Below are 16333 nucleotides of genomic sequence, written 5' to 3'. Positions count from 1 at the left end.
CACTGATTGCAAGCACTTTGTCATGCTTGCTTTATACTTTATTAAATATTCCAACTCAACACAATTATTTCCCCCATTTAATTAACAACAAAAAGAAACCTGTTTTACCATGTAAAATGTCAGTTCCTTTCAAAAGGATTTGGTGTTGTAGATAAAGCAACAGCAAAGGAAGAGACATAGTTCAGTCATATGTGAAGCAGAATGTTTTTGAAATGTCATAATAACCTTTGAAAGTGACAGTTGCCATGAAGGAATCTTGTTTTCTTACCCTTAATTATGGATAATGAAAGGAAGTGTCTTGAAGGAACATAGTTTACTTCTTAAAAGACTCATTTGGACCTTGTATTTGTGACTGTTGATGCTGCCAATTATCCTAGTGATGATTTCAACATGTTAGGACCTTCTCTTCCTCTTCTGAACATTGTTCTTTTCATGTTATTATTTCATGGAACTGTGATAAAAGCGTGTTTATCAATTAAAACAGGAGAAGTGTGTAATGAAAAGCTACAACCTGCTATTTGTGAACTTAAAGAGAATAATGGGATTACTAAAATGCTTTATGTGAATGTGTACTAAAAAAGCAGATAGCTTCTCTATTCTTGTGTACTTGCATTGATTCTGATTTGAATCATTGTTAAATTTTTATCTATATACATATGCATTTTGAAGGGAAGTATCTCTGATTGTCAAACACCAGACACTATCTTTGAAACAGTATGACAAAGCCAGTTTCAACTGCTTATCATATGTTTTAAGTACTTTATCAGATACAGCTTTTAAGAATGCTAACTGATAATAATTCTATTTTTTATAAGATTTTTATGTAAAGCACAAGAAATCAGTATCACTACAAGAAAAAGTTATATCTAAGATAACACTCCAATAAGGGAAGATCATTCAAAATTCTAGCTCAGGAATAGAATACTATCTCATCTAATATGCTTATTTTCTAAATGAAAAAGTCAGAAGGATATTGCATGGGATATTTCCTACCTAAGCAAGGTTGATATGCTGTGACAGGGTGCTTGAAGATCTGTGCATGCCCTGCTGGCTAAAATCCATCTAAATGAAAAGGTTTTTTTTTATATTTTCTAGGCTTCATTTTTGGTGGAGGCATGAAACACTGTGTTCTTTGTATTTTATATCTTCAAAGCTTTCTAGCATATCTAATCTTGCTCAAACCCCATTCAAAGCCTTCTGTTTTGAGACTTCCAGCTTTGGAAGGAATCGGCTATTATATCTGACATGGTTTCCCCGTTGTGAGGCCAAACTCTTGTAGAAGATATACCAGCAGAATATATGTTCAACAGAATGTCATCTTCCACTAACTTCTCAGTGAATAGCAAATCCAGGCTCAGATATGGCCATTTTATATTCCTTGTTTATTCAAAACCAAATATAACATTAAAAAATACTTTATATGAAGGGTATCTTATTCTTTAGATATACTAGAACATGCTTCATTAATTAAGTGACAGAAATTGAATAACAGATATATAAAATTATGAATATTTATTGAAATAGCTCAGAAACTCTCCAGCTTCTCAACTAATAGCTTCTATAGTTGTTGTCTAGTTTTTATCTTCCATAATTCCATAATTCCATAATTCATGGACAAAACTCCAACTCATTCAAAGCCAGCCATAAAATCAGTTTACTTTCAAGCCATTTAAGAGCTGCTTCCACAAGATAACATCAACAGTGAGAAAGGTAGGATTCTTTCCCCCTCCCACATTCCCCAAGAATAATTCTAATATATTGTAAAGTAATCATTATATAATAGTTGATTAAGGCATTTAGTGGGGTATGTCCAGATCTGGTGAAAATTAAAGTCAGGTTAATGCTATGAACTGCATCTAGGGAGATCCTAAAATGTAGCTCTGGCTGGAGATGTTTGATTGGATTGGAGAAAAGTATTCTAAATTTGCTGAAAAGTAACCCAATTGATAAAAGGCTTTCAATGAGTTGCTAATGGCAAAAGAATGACAGTATAAGTTTGAGTTTGCCCTTAAATATTATCAATACAATATTCTCACATTATTTGTTGACAGGAATCATTTACAGCTGAATAGCAATCTTGTGATGATGAGAATGGGTACTCTCTTAGATATTATTGTTATTTATCACATGCATACCCACCAAAATCCCAACAACTCTCTGCAACTCACAAGTTAAACATAAAAAACCTGATAAAACAATATAGCAGTAGACAAGAATAAAAGGTGGACAAAAAAAACCCAGGTAGCAACAAAAAATAGCTCATACCTCTTAAAACAATGCTTCAATCATCCTTGTCAAAGACTCTTCAAAGCCCTTTGAAATATCAGCAGGTTGGGGCTAGCAAGATCTCATATGAATGCTCATTCCAGAGAGCACATCTGTGCATTTTTGAAGTCCCCATAATGCCATTGTTTAATCAAAGACACCCTGAATGTATCAACTTTGCTAGATTGAATCAACTGGGCAGATGCTACAAGAGATAGGTAGTCTCTCAAGTAACTATACCCTTCACATCAGCTTGGTTTACATGGTGTAAACTTGGTTGAGTGATACTCTTGTGTAATGCCATAACCATACTTGCTATAATGTTTATGATGCATGACACCCCCCTCCATCCCACCCTAAGCTTATGTAACACGTAAACATATTACTAGTATGCCTAGTATGATGCCTAGTACATTGATTAGAGAGCTGGAGGCTAAAACCTATGAAGAACAGTTGCAAGAATTGGGAATGTCTAATCTGTGGAAAGAAGGATTAGTGGGTGCTTTAATTATTAGAAGGATTAGGGTGTTTTAATGTTTGATAGGCTACCACAAAGGTGAGTGGGGTCACTCTATTTTCCAAAGAAGAGAAGGCAAGATAAGAAACAATGTATGGAAACTAGAACTAAGGAGAAATTCCCTAACAGTGACAATTAATCAGTGGAATGGCTTGCCTTCAAAAGTTGTAGGTGCTCCATCATTGGAGGTTTTTAAGAGGAGATTATGGACAACCATTTCTCTGGAATGGGATAGGGCAGTAATGGCGAAACTTTTCAGCACTGAGTGCCCAAACCGGAACACACGTTCATGTGTGAGTGCCGGAAACCGGAACACCAGGTGCCCGGTGCACATGTGCAGGCCAGCCAGCTGGCCTTCAGGTTTCTGGCACACACACATGCACAGGCCAGCTGGTTTTCCTGTTTTTTTCTGCCTGTTTTTAGACAGTTTTCCAGTCCGTTTTTGGCCTGAAAAACAGCCTGAAAACAGCCTGAAAAACGGCCCAAAAAATGGTCTGGTTTTTTCAGGTCGTTTTCCTGTGCTCCGGTGCCCATGAAGACCAGCTGACCATTGTGCATGTGTCCACTTAGAGGGCTCTGTGTGCCACCTCTGGCAAGCATGCCATAGGTTTGCCATCACAGGGATAGGGTCTCCTGCTCAAGCAGGAGGTTGGACTAGAAGACCTCCAAGGTCCCTCCAACTCTGTTATTCCATGTTCTTTCTTTTCCCCTTCTTTCCAAATAAATTCTAATCTAGATATATTGGTTGCTCTTACTAGCATTTTTGTTCAGTTCTCCAACTTTTGTAGAAGTACCTTTGATACCTGTGGAGAATAAGTTTAAGTAACTTAGATTTCCATTTCCTGTCTTTGTGAAAGTTGAGTCGAATTTCACTAAACTGCTCTACAACTGCCAGGACTTGATCCTTGTGCTTCCTTCGTTTCTCATGTGAACATTTATCATTATTCGTTTGGCAGTTTCTTTTGTTCCTTGATAGATTTTTAATCTGATTACTTGCAACTTTATCTCTAAAAGAAGTAGTATTAACCTACATTAGTACATTTAAGTGGTTCAGTAACAGCAGTCATGCCATTTGTTAAAAGCAAGCTGAAATCAGAGATTCTGTAGCAGTTTATTAGATCCTGCTCAGGCACGTTTGTTCTGACAAGATAGTACATTCATTAAATGAAATACAAGTTCTATTTTGACATGACTGTTCTCAGGCACTTCCAGGCACTGACCCAAGCATTACTGCATTTTCCTGGCATCCAGCCAAAGCCCAGCATGTCAGGGGCCTTTCCCAGAAAAGGCCAAGCTTGCCAACTGCCAATGCCAACCATCTTGGCATCCCTGAAAATCCAAAGATCAGAGGGAGCTAAACTCACCATCCACCAAGGGTGAGTCTGTGAGCATCCAAAACTGAGCTTTTTCAACTGTTTTGGAACAATTTACTTTGAAGTTGGAGCATTACATTTTCTATATTGGTTCACTACAATTTTACCCTAAGACTATTTACTGCCATAGACTGTCATTCTATCCCGCCTCTAAAATCACTCTCTTTTTCTTTCTCTCTCCCTCCCTCCTCTTTTACTCTTTGAAGATTCCGGGGAATATTTTAAAAATAGGCTAGCATGAAGTTGCTAACTTAAGAGGGCATTAGAGTTAATGCCCTCTTAAGTATATACCATCCCTGTTATTTTAATATTTCCCCTAAAAATACAGTAGTTGCATCTCAAAGCATCTCAAATCAAGTTGATGCCCTTGCTTGCATCTCAAATCTGACAATTAAATCATGCATATTCAAACCTCAGAGCTGTAGCCTGAATTGAATCACAAAGGAAGTTATTCTGTTTATGCAGGGGAATTAAAATGCAGGCAGTCTTTCATAGCCATTGTTTGCACCTTTAGATTCATCTTCTTACTATATTACTCTCTTTCTATCTGAAAATCTTCCATTTCTTCACAGAATTATTTCATGCTGTACTATTTAGGACGGGCTTTCTAAAATATTTGACCTCTCACTTTCCATAGTGTAATCTTAAAATGTACATACTTCCCATGAAAAATCCAAACATTAAAATTAATGCACATGAATGATGAAAACAATACAAAGAAAGTTTGAGAAAGTTTGATGTATTTATTATGACAATGTCACAACATACACCCTATGTTGTTCTTATGGTCAATAGAAATGCAACTGGATATAGATTTCCAACTGAATTTACTGAAGGAAGAAAGTTAGGGAAGAAATTATATTATTATTATTATTATTATTATTATTATTATTATTATTATTATTATTATTATTATTATTATTATTATTATTATTATATCTTTAGTGAGATTCACAACCTTTGACATCAACAATGGCATTAAAGCCCCTATCAAGCAAATATTTTCTTCACCTACATTAATTATTTTATTATACAATCCCTTATAAAACTTCTGGTTATCATTAGGGGCATATATCCCCACTAATAGTAATTGTTTTTGATGTAAATTAATTTGTATCATTAAAATTCTGCCTTGTTCATCTGCATAGATTTTTTTTGCATTTATCCCTTTTTTATGTAAATTGCTACCCCCCTTTTCTTTTGATCTGCCAATGCTGTAAATAATACACCCAACTTGGGATATTCTAGATATTTTTATGCTGTTTTTGTATATGTACCTCCTGTAGGCATATAATATCAATGTTTTGTTTAGTTAGTTTGGTTAATATTTGTTTCCTCTTGATCTGGGAGTTTAATCCATTGATGTTTATTGAGAGTAATTTAATCTCTTCTTCCATTGTTAATTCTGAGTCTACCTAAATCTTCTATTTGTTCTTGCTTCTCTTTGGGGTCTTGTTCTTAGTCCTTCTCTCCTTGGGTATTCTCTCTTTTCTTTGCCTCTCTCTTCTTGGTCCATTTCCTGTATTCCCTGTTGCTGATCTTCTTGTTGGTCCTCCTGATTCTTGCTTTCTGACTCTTCTTTACTGCTCCCTCCTTCCTCTGTTTCCATCAACTGATCATAAAGTTCTTGCGCCTTTTCAATACTATCAATTTTTACTCTTCTTTCTTTCCACGTCACCAGCATTCCTTCAGGGACCAGCCATCGGAACCAGATGTTTCGTTTATTCAGTAGTATCGCCAGAGATCTGTAGTCCTTCCTCAACTCTCTTACCCGCTTCGGAATTTGGTTCAAAGTCGTGATCTCTTTTTCTTTATACACCATCGGCTCATCCTTTGTGATTCTATATTCAATGTCTCTTACATTTTTTCTGGTGAACCTGATGTGGACCGCTCTTGTTTCGTCTGGCGTAGTTTGTATGGATTCGGTAGACCTCATCTAATTCTTCCACTATTCCCTTTGCAATGCCTCTGCTATTAAGTGGGACATTATGTCTCCCAGGTCTTCATCTTTGGATTCCATTACATTTTGTAACCTCAAATAGAATGCTGCATGTTCCATTTCGAGATGGATAATCGAATCTCTGTTTATCTCTATTACTTTCCTGTCTATCCCTTCCAATTTCTTATCTGTTTGTTCAGCTTTAGTTTTTATATTTTTTTATTCTTTGTTCATTCTTCTCCAATGTCTGTTGGATTGTTCCCATCATCTCCTCTAAATTTTGAATCTTACCCTTCATTTCTCCCATTTCCATCTTCATATCTGTATGGTTATTAACCATTGTCTCCTGCATTTTAAGCATCATTTCCTGAATAGCTGTTAATGTTGATTGCATCATCTGCATGTTGGCTGCGTTGCTCATCTTTTCCGTATTCAACATTCCTTCTATTGTTTTTTGGCCCGCTGGAGATGCAATAGACATTGATGAACCAGACATCATTTTTTTTCCCTTTCAGGTTCGCTGTTGTAGTACTGGTCATATTCCTAACTTTATTGTAAATATCTTCCCACTTTAACATTCACTGTTTAATTTTTCTTTTGTTATTAGTTCTATTCAGTAGTTTCCCTTAGAATATAAATATCCTTTCCCACTTATGATATTCTAAATTATTCAGATTTGATTCAATCTTTTATAGAATCTGAAACTAACTGAATCACAAAAATTAAAGAAGATAGAGAAGGGAGAGAACTAAAGGGATGACAGGAAGGAAAAATATCAAAATGAGAGAAAGAAGAGAGAAAGAGTGTAATATAATATACTAAAATATACTTGTTGTAAATTGTTCTTATACAACTATTTTATATTACTATATTATGGTATATCAACCGTATTCTTTATCTTTAACTGTAAAGTTCGGTTTCCTTTAAACAATTCTATATTCCACTTATATATATGACCTTACTTATTTCATTAGGAAGAAAAAAAAGAGAATTTTACCAAAAAAAATTTTTGATTTAACACATGAGACCAATTTGGAAGATATATGGAGGAAGAGGAATCCAAATGAGAAGAAATATACGTTTTATTCTAGTCCACAAAAATTATGGTCCAGAATCAATATGGTATGGGTTAATGGGGCAATCGAGAAAGACATTAATGAAGTAGAGATAAAGCCTAATATATGGGCTGACTATAGCCTGGTTAAAATTACATGGAAAGGACATAGTAAAAGGAAAAGGAGATGGATATTAAATTCACAAATAACAAAGAAAAAAGAATATATCTCAAGAATGAAAAATGAGTTAGAAACATTCTTTAAGGTTAATCTAAAGCAAAATACTAGTTTACAAAATTTATGGGACACTACAAAGGCCTTCGTGAGAGGCATATCAATAGCCTATATAGCTAAGAAAAATAAAGAAAAATGGAAGAAACAGAACGAATTACAAGAAAGGATTAAAAAAAAATGAATATGAGCTCCAAAAAGACCCAAAGAATATGGAAGTTAAGAAAGAAATAGGGATGATTAGACATGAACTAAATTTGATAGATATTGAGGAAAATGCACATAACTTAAAAACTCTTAAACATAATTTCTTTGAATCAGCAAATAAATCAGGAAGGTGGTTGTCCCATAAATTAAAAATAGAGAAAGAGAAAAGACTAATTCAGCAACTCAAGGATGAGGAAGGGACAGTGTATTATCAGATGGAGGAGAAAAAGAGAATTGCGCAAAGGTATTTTGGCGAGCTTTATAAGCAAGAAGATGTTAGGGAAGAAAACATTAGATACTACTTGGAGGGAAATGGTCTGACCCCAATCTCAGAAGAAAACAGAGAAGTACTTAATAAAGAAATAACATTAACAGAGTTACAAAAGGCAATACAAAAACAATAATAAAACACCAGGCCCGGATGGTCTACCAGGCGAAGTATATAAAAATTTATCTGAAATATTTGAACCAATATTACTGGAACTATATAATGAGGCATTAACGCAAGCTAGACTTCCGAGGTCCTGGTCTGAGGCATACATCTCCTTAATTGCAAAAGATGGCACTGATCAACAATTAATTGTGAACTATAGGCCAATCTCGTTACTAAATACGGATTATAAGATATTTATGACAATATTAGCAGAAAGAATGAAACCAATTTTGAGTGAACTTATACACACAGACCAGAATGGTTTCCTGCCAAATAGACAAATTAAAAACAATATTAGGACAGTACTAAATTCGATTGAATACTATGAAGCTCATCCAGAAAAACAGGCAGCTTTAATTTTTTTAGATGCACAAAAAGCATTCGACAATCTTAATTAGAAATTCATGGTATATCAAATTAAAAAGCTGAATTTTGGCACTAATATAGAAAAAAACACTACAAGAAATATACTCAAATAAAAAAGCAAGTGTATTATTAAATGGAGACCGTACTGAAGGTTTTTAAATTGCAAAAGGAGTGAGACAAGGGTGTCCATTATCACCTGTTATTTATCTCATCTTTAGAAGTGTTGCTAGCTGCAACCAGACAAAACCAAGAGATTTATGGAATTAAGATTAGAAATGAGGAATATAAAGTTCAGGCATTTGCTAATGATTTGGTATTTATAGTGGAAGATCCAATGAATTTGGGACAAATATTGTTGCAACAAATAGAAAAATTTGGGGAAGTAGCAGGATTTAAAATAAATAAAAATAAAACTAAGATGATAGTCAAAAACTGTACAACAAAGCAAAAAGTAGAATTAGAAAATACAATAAGGCTGCAAATAGTAAAAAAGGTGAAATACCTGGGAATTTGGATATCATCCAGATGTTCATCATTAAAAGAGGACAATTATGTCAAACTGGTTAAGCAAATCAGAAAAGAATTGGAATTATGGGTCAAATTGAAACTGTCTATATTAGGAAGAATAGCAACGTTGAAAATGAATACCTTACCAAAATTAATATATCTGATGATTCCAATTAAATTAGGGAAATCTTTTTTATAGAACTAAATAAAATGACATCCAAGTTTGTCTGGTTGGGCAAGTGGCCACGTATTAAAATGAAACTATTACAAGATAATAGGAGCAGAGGCGGTCTAGGACTACCAGAATGAGAGCTTTATTATCAGGCAGCGGTGTTGAGTTGGATTAAAGATTGGATTAAATTAAGAGACAAGAGAATCTTAACATTAGAAGGACATGACCTCTTCATAGGTTGGCATGCATTTTTGTGGGAAAATAAAAGTAATATACATACCTATTTCAATCAACACCTAATAAGAGATTCATTGATTACAATTTGGAAAAAAAATCACAGGTAAACACTATACAGAAATCCCACGATGGCTGTCAACCATGGAAGCCATAATACATCCAAATAGATTAGACCTACGGAAAATGGTAAGCTATGAAGAACTATTAGATAGCCAAGGGAAATTAAAATCAAACCAAGAACTGAAAGAAAATGGAATTATAATCGATTGGTGGCCATATTTGCAAATTCAAAATAAATATAAAAAAGACTCAAAAGATTTTGGATTTGACAAAGGGCAGAACCAACTAGATAAAATATTAATGGGACCGGAACAAAAACTTATAACTAAAATATATAAATATTTATTAGATTTTAAAATGGAAGAGGAAATATTCAAAAGTACAATGATTGCATGGGCACAGAATTTTGGATACACTATAGAATTAGAGGAATGGAAAAAAAATATGGAATATAAATTGTAAATTAATGGTATCTGCCGCATACAAAGAAAACATATATAAAATGTTTTATAGATGGTATTTAGCCCCAACTAGATTGGCAAAAATCTACTCCAATATGAGTCCTAAATGTTGGAAGTGCAAAAAAGTTGATGGTACATTTTATCACATGTGGTGGATGTGCCCCGAGGCCAGGACATACTATATCCAAATTAAAAATTGGTTAAAAGATATTACTAGTTATCAGATTGAGCTCAGACCGGAAACCTTCCTATTAGGAATTATTAAAGAAAGACTACCGAAAGAAGTAAAATGCCTAGTGTTACATATTATAACAGCCACCAGAATAGCCTTTGCGCAGGTATGGAAAACACCAAATACCCCTGATGAAGAACTAATAATACACAAAGTAACAGAAAGTGCTGAGATGAATATGCTAACAGTGAAATTGAAAGAAAAAGACGACTCTGAATTCTTTACAATTTGGAACAATTGGTAAAAATGACTAAAAAACAGAACCAAGAAGGGAGACAAAAATGTTAATTGAAACAACCCTTAAGAAAGTAAAATAAAATTTTGTAAACTATATAAAGATATAAGAATAGTAATTATAGCTAAATATATTATTTAATAGTAGATAAACGCAATATAATGTATTATGATATTTAAATCAAAATCTTGTATAGATGTTGTTGGTACCATGATGTTTTATGATGTAAAAAAAAAGAAAATTAATAAAAAAATATTTAATAAAAGAGATTCACAACCTTTGGGGCTGGTTGGCAGCTCAACAGCTTGAGTCCTAACCAAGGACCTAGGAATTGTTAAGGTAGCGTTGGAGGATATAAGCTGTTCCAAGTAGGGTGTTTTTTTGTAGAAACAGGATTATTATTATTATTATTATTATTATTATTATTATTATTATTATTATTATTATTATTATTATTATTATTATTATTATCTTGCACTGGAGAAAAAATTCTGGATAGATGGGAAAACATCATCTGATTTTTGGCATGGTAACTTAAGAAAGAAAGGAGAAAGCAGAATAGAGAATGACTGTCTGGAAAAGAAAAACTGATGAGACATGAAATTGTTGAATGATGGAGCTAAGAGAAAAATGGAATTGAGACAACTTCATATAGAACCGAAGAGTAGTATTTTATAAATTGGTGAAGAAAAGGTGGAGCAGAAGATGGGAAATTGAAATTTGAAAGGCAGTGGTGGCCAGGAAATTGAACCAATTATTTTTACTCCAGGTATTTAGCACATAAACATTTTAGAAATATGTTCTCTTCTGGCTTTTTGCTTCTGCTTGTTGACTGCATGAATGTTAATTGTGTATCACTTGTCAGTAGCTGTTTTCTCTAGCTGCTACTGGCTATGCTTAAATGGTGGAAGCAATTTGTATGAAAGAAATATCAACCCAACTCAGAAACTAAAAGCAGAAAGATTTGTCCCATCTATTCTGCTCTGGCAATGCTAAATTAGCTTGCAGCTAGTATGTAAACATGATAAAATAAAGTAACCCCAGTTCAAGCTGCAACTAGCATTCATAATAATTACTTTTCTCCCATTAAAAAGTCTGGTTAATATGTTGAAATCTGTCTCCTTTTGTCTATGTTCATTGCATTTATTGCATAAAGAATACTGAAAGGATGGGGGTGAAAGTCTACATTAAACATGAAGGTGATAATGGAAGGTCTTTGCATTAATGGTAGATGACTTTTCCATTGCATTTTTCTGTTACTGATGGGTGAACTTGAGATACTTCAGAGGACATTGTGATAAGCACTCCAAAGGCTAGCTGATTAAATTTGCAGCTTAGCTAAACCCCTTTGGTTTGATCCTGCAGTTTTCCACAAACTTTTTTTTCTCTGATTGAAGGAACCAGGGAAAATACAGTGTCAGGCTGGTTAAAAAAAATAATCCAGAAATTAGCTTTCCAATATCTAGGGCTACCTGAAAGCTCTCTACTTTTTAGTCATGACCATATTTTTAAACCAAATCAAGTAAGTGGCATGTCTATCAGATGTCAATCACTGTTATTTCTTTGATTATGTATCATACAATTCTAGACTATCTTTAACTTACATCATAGAACATCATAGAAATGAGTCTGGTGTGTGTGTGTCTGTTTCTGTGTCTGTGTCTCTGTGTGCTGAAAATAAAACTGAATTAATTCCATTAAATGTTCAATATCTTGTTGTATTCTCACGGAAAGTGTGGATCTAAGTATAAAAAGAAAGAAAGAAAGAAAGAAAGAAAGAAAGAAAGAAAGAAAGAAAGAAAGAAAGAAAGAAAGAAAGAAAGAAAGAAAGAGGAAGGAAAAAAGGAAGGAAGGAAGGAAGGGTAAACACACACACACACACACACACACACACACACACACAAATAAACACACAGAAGCTTCACCAGCCAGAACTACCTCAAGAGAAGCAAGCAACCACCACACATCTGCAGGACAATCTGGTACTGTTTTGCAGTCTACTGCCCTCCTCTGTATGTATTCTGTGGGTGTGTTAATAAAAAAGTACATTTGTGAACCAGCCATATGCTTTAAAAAAAGTGAAAGAACAAAGATTTAAGCTGTAATTCTGTGTACATTCACCCAAGAAAAAGTTTTGAATTCAATGAGCCTTTTTTTTCTCTCACTAGCAAGAGAGGCAAAAGACCTTTCTGTAAAGTTGCAGCCATTAGCACATTTCTAAAAGAAATGTTGAATTTATGTATTTACTTAATACCTGCCTATTTACTTAAAAGGACTTCTGTGCCACTTGGGTTGATGCACATATCAATTAAATCAAAATATAATTTGGTTTTGGTGCAGTATAAGGTGACTAGATCTGAACTGCAAAACTCTTCGTTTGCTGATGCTAGAAGTTGGCAAAGGGACTATTGTTTTTTTTTTTTAATATTTCTATATTTCTATGCTATTATTGGATGATCATATCAATTGTTATAATTGATATACCCTAGTATAACCTGGACATTAACTTGTAAATCCTAGATCATGTTCTGTTGGCTGAGTGAGAACAGCAAGCCCAGCTTCTTCTGATTTATTCAAAGTATCACGCCAAAGCAAATTATGCTTATGCATCAAACTTCATGTGCCTTCATATATGCCGAACTATAACTCCCTACATTTCTCTCATTTGATAATGAGGAGCTATTGGGAACTGGAGTTCACCTATTTACAATCAAAGAAAACAATCAACAAATGCTGTTTTCTTTTCCAGACAGATTTTTTTTCCTACTTATCAAATACAAAAAGGTACCCTGTTTCTCCAACAATATGGCCTCCCCCAATAGGAAGTCCCAGCATGTTTTACAGGCATGAAATGAAATTAAGCCCCTCCCCCCAAATTAAGGCCTATATTAAAACATACGAAATGGGGGGGGAATGGTGGGGGGGCTTGCCATTAGGAAGTACTTTTGTTGCATACCCGGATATGGTGCTGCCTGCATTGACCCCGATACGAAGTGCCCCACCAACGCCGAGGTCAACATCCAAGCCATCGCCGCCCGCCCGCCCAAAGATGCAAGGGGGGGGATTAAGTCACCCCCCGAAAAGACGGCCTAGCCATTTTTTCGGGGCTCAAAAAAAAATAAGACCTGGCCTTATTATATGAGAAACACGGTAGTTTTGTAAGTAATTACACTGAATGATATTTGAACTTCTGAAAATTGGAAGGAATTCACAAGAAAGATGAACAATGTGAAGAAATAGCACACTGGCAAATGTAAAGTGAAAGAACCATCTTTGGTTTGTCAGATACTTACAATCTGCATGTCTCCATCCCTTAGCTTTTTTCTCTCTCTCCATTCATGCTCAGTTATTATTATTTTATCATGGACATTATCTGAAAAGCCATCTGACATTTCACTTAAAGGATGCTAAATTGAGAATTCACCCGCAGAGTTAATAACTAAATTTTGTGATTGAAATTTGATACCTGAAATGGAAAATGTTAATTTGTTCAACATGAATGGTTATATTACTAGAACAGATATTACATTTTCCAGTGCCTTTAGCTTTTTGTTGAACAATATGCATATCACAGCTCTAATGTCAAGTGTTTGAGTCATGTCTCCCTTTTTGGCCTTTACAAAACAAAAAATAATAATAATTCTGATTCATGTTTGAATGGAAATGTATTTTCCCAAATTTGTTCCATAAGAAATAAATAAGGACATACGTAAAAGAAAATATTTGCTACTACCATCTTCACAACATTATGCCAACTTTTAGGATTTTTTTAAATACTAATTATCTTACTTATTTTTATACTAATTAACTTACTTATCCTTTATTAATAGGATCAGACAAAATCATAAATGTAAAGTCTATTAATAGCTTGGCCTGGGGGAGAAAGACAAAGAAAAACAAACAGAAAAACAGGTATAATGATGACCTCATCATACAAGTTTCATTTGTACTTCCATTAAATATTGGGATGCAAATATATAATGGTATTTATGAAATAAGATTATGTTCAACAGTTGTCATTTTTACATCATTGTGTATTCATGCAAACATCTGTCTTTTGCTTATGACAGAAATTACCATGAGCAGAATAATCTATCTCATTTTCACATTCTAGCACCAACCAATAAATTTCCTCCCTTCCTCCCTCCGTCCATCCCTCTCTCTCTCCATCCATCCATCCCTCCCTTTACCTTACCTATGGATTAGAAGGATTTTTTTTAAAAAAATGGTGCCAGTTAAATTCACTATCAAACTAAAAAAAATAACAACAATAGTGTTCCATAGGTAATATTGTAAAATTCAACAATATAATGTTCTTGCTGGAGATGATGTGGATAAAAAAATATTCATTTCCATAGCTTAAATCTATACAATGATAAAATAAGAAATAGAAGTCAAAAGAACAATTCTGCCCAAACTCTTATATTACATTATAGTATTTGTCTATGTTAATATTACATTACTTGACACAGGACTAATATTAAGCATCCACTTTTTGGAATATCATTCCCCCAAGTTGAGATTGGCCCCAATTTGGTCATTGGGCTTAGGGATTCCATTGAAACATGGAGAGAGCTAAATTGTTATACTGCTTGTTAGTATGTAATGTAGTCTTCCATGGTTTTGATTTCATTATAGTTTTAACTTTTAATGGTTCTATTTTTTATTGTTTTGATTGCTTGGTTCTAATTATGTGTGCTATCACATGTGAGTGGCTATATACATTTATTGAATTAATTAACAGATCACCAAAAATATACACACTAGTTACATAAAAAGTAATGTGCACCCTCAATACAACAGCAGTGGTGTTTAGTAAATCAGATTGCAGTGTGCGAGTGCATGAACTAATACACGTAGCTTGTGATGGTTCAAATGACAAAATCTCCAGGAGTATCTCAAAAAGCACCCCCTCCCCCTGAAAAAACCCTGTATATCATTTGGCTGAATGTATATATGGATTTTGTTTAAACAGTAATTTGAACCATAATTGCCAACACATAGCAGCTATGTTTGACCAGTGGGTTATGTTGAGGTAATTCCCCGTTAGGAGAATGAGCGCATACAGGGAGACGTATTTGAGAGTAGTGTTTGAATAATACACACACAGTACACAGATACACTGTACAGTAAATGTAGGTTTTTACTTCCAGAAAGTTTAAGCAAAGTTCAAGATAAGCAGTCCAAAATCATTCACAAGTAAATCAGTCAGTTTTCAATCCAGGGATAATCCAAATATCAAAGTCCAGTGTCAAAAAACAGTTCAGTAACAGACTTACATTAAATCCAGTAATATCAGTCAATTAGGAGAAATGGAGGAACGGCAATACTTTCCAACAGAAGGAAACAGAGATACTCACTCAGACACACTCTCTTCTGAGACTAAGACTAAAACAACCCAGGTTTCTGGCTCCATCTTATGGCCGTTTGAAAAACCACACCCAATTGCAGATTTTGCAATCTCTTAAAGACATAGTACTAAAATGTTTATCCTGGTATATATATTACTCACCCAAATACCTGTTAGGTGACTTATATTCCTAACAGGTTATACCAGATTTAATGGCTGACTGCCCTGAATTGACAAAAATTTTATGCAAAGCAGCTTGAAATCTATAGATGTAATGCATGTTTTGATTCTGGAGAGATAATTGCCTCCAGACAAACTTTGTCTCCATGTAAAAACAAGTGAGAAACAGGACTGTGAACAAAAAGAGAAATAATATAGATTAGATTCTACTGTAAAATACTGTGGTTCATTAGTAATCTCAGTACAGGTTTGGTAAAGAGTGGAGATAATGATAAAGTAATGGCAGTAGGGAGCAGAAGTGGTATTCAGCCGGTTCTGACCAGTTCTGGAGAACCGGTAGCAGAAATTTTGAGTAGTTCGGAGAACTGACAAATCCCATCTCTGACTGGCCCCTCCCCCATCTATTCTCCATTCCCAAGTCCCAGTTGATTGGCTGGGTCTTCTTTGATTGCCCTCACAGGAGAACAGAGTTGGAAAGCAGGTTAGTGGGGTGGGGAGAGAATGGGATTTTGC

This window comes from Notechis scutatus, chromosome 3 (genome assembly GCF_049901735.1).
Source record: "Notechis scutatus isolate UNSWTSFEM ecotype Mainland chromosome 3, rNotScu1.2, whole genome shotgun sequence".
NCBI classification, from domain to species: Eukaryota; Metazoa; Chordata; class Lepidosauria; order Squamata; family Elapidae; genus Notechis; species Notechis scutatus.
This window is presented reverse-complemented; position numbering follows the sequence as displayed.